This window comes from Schistocerca gregaria, chromosome X (genome assembly GCF_023897955.1).
Source record: "Schistocerca gregaria isolate iqSchGreg1 chromosome X, iqSchGreg1.2, whole genome shotgun sequence".
Taxonomy (NCBI): domain Eukaryota; kingdom Metazoa; phylum Arthropoda; class Insecta; order Orthoptera; family Acrididae; genus Schistocerca; species Schistocerca gregaria.
In genome coordinates this window covers 553,934,766-553,936,592 of record NC_064931.1, presented here as the reverse complement: position 1 = coordinate 553,936,592, position 1,827 = coordinate 553,934,766, and the positions used below count along the sequence as shown (strand labels likewise).

Sequence of the window (1,827 nt, the reverse complement as noted above, 5' to 3'; positions counted from 1 at the left end):
AATTTTATTTACAAGGTGCTAGTGGCAACAGTGTCTCTAGATCATTGGTAAAGTTTTTTAAGTTAATATTCATAATTTAGTGTAACTGCACATCATAAGCACATCAGAATTCAGTGCTGCAAAAAATTGTTTGCTTTATGATTGATATAGCTTATTTGAAAACTCTTTCAAGCACAAATTTTTCTTTTTTTTGAAAACTTAATATTTCAAAATTTATTTGTATTAGAAATTTTCGTAGTCCAGAATGTTCCAACCTTAAAATGTAATTTTTTCCAAAATTCATTATTACAATTTAGTATCCCTGCTTTTCTGCTTCTGAGAATGTATACATTTACTAAAATGACATATTAGTTTATTAATTGTTCCGGTTAGAAAATAGCACTCTATTAAAAAATTCTTGTTTAACTTCAGGAATCCCCAGGCATGTGAGAACTTCGTTCTCAGGAAATAGCACCTGTTATTTTGCCAGTTTCTGGTTTTACACCTAATGGGTAGTCAAGATAAATTCACTGCTTAAACTGTTTTTATATCTTTTATATTCTTATTACCTAAAATACAGTGGTCTAGTATTTTACAACTGTGTAATTTCTGTAATAGATTTGTGTGTAAACAGTGATCTCACAAAGAGCCAGAGTCAGTTGTGGACAAGTTCTTGATCAGTGCAGTTACTATATCAGTCAGCTAGCATTTGGTAGTAGTCATGTGAAGTAACATGTTAGTCTTTCCCACTTGTGAACTTGGTGCAAACTCCCCTTAGTGGTGTGGCTTACCAATTTGTGTAATAATATTATGGTCATACATATACATATAACAAAGTTGATCTTTGACATTGAACTTAGTGTCAAGATATATGAAAATAATGAACATTAACTTTGACAATGTTGTGTATATTATTTAACAACTGTTCAACATATTCAATAGTCACAAGAGGATGATTAAAGTATAAATTTCATGTAATGGTTGAAAGAAGGGGGAGTGTTGGTCATGCTTCAAAGTTATGGGAAAAGGACTGTCAGTTTAGAAAATAAGCTGTTTGCAGATACTTATAAAGCAGTACCAGAGAATTGCAATTGTTGGAGATGCCTGAAAATGATTGATAGCATACCAGTGATCTGTACATCACAACTGCATGTGAGAAGCTTGGCCTACAGGTAAATGTGATGGATATCAGCAGAAGTCATTGAGTAAGATGAGACTACCAGGTACCATGGAACCTAGTCCATAGTAAATAAAATTGCCAAAGAGTGGAAGTATTTAGTCAGAAAAGGAAGCATACTAAAACTGGCATTACTCTCAGGGAAGAATTCATGTTACATTACCTCACAGTTTGATTTATAAAATGTATAGACTTTAGGTGGGGAAGACAACAAATGGAAAGAAAGACATTATGATCAAATCCAGTTTGAAGGACATTAAATGAAACCCTGTGTGCCTTAGAGTCACACATTAAATTTTTGGTTTATTCTGTATTTATAAGTGTTATCTAGTAGTATGCCAATGGCCTTGCCGCAGTGGTAACACTGGTTCCCGTCAGATCACCGAAGTTAAGTGCTGTTGGACTGGGCTAGCACTTGGATGGGTGACCATCCAGTCTATCCAGCGCTGTTGGCAAGTGTGGTGCACTCAGCCCTTGTGAGGCAAACTAAGGAGCTACTTGATTGAGAATTAGTGGTTCCGATCATGAAAACTGACAACGGCCAGGAGAGTGGTGTGCTGACCACATGCCCCTCCATATCTGCATCCAGTGATGACTGTGGGCTGAGGATGACACGGCAGTTGGTCGGTACCATTGGGCCTTCGTGGCCATGTTCAGACGGAGAATATTTT

General features: G+C 36.1%; 1 pseudogene; it reads left to right on the top strand.

The window, feature by feature from the left end:
* The first annotated feature begins 1,493 nt into the window (after positions 1–1,493).
* Positions 1,494–1,611, top strand: LOC126299687 (5S ribosomal RNA; annotated as a pseudogene).
* Positions 1,612–1,827: the final 216 nt, after the last annotated feature.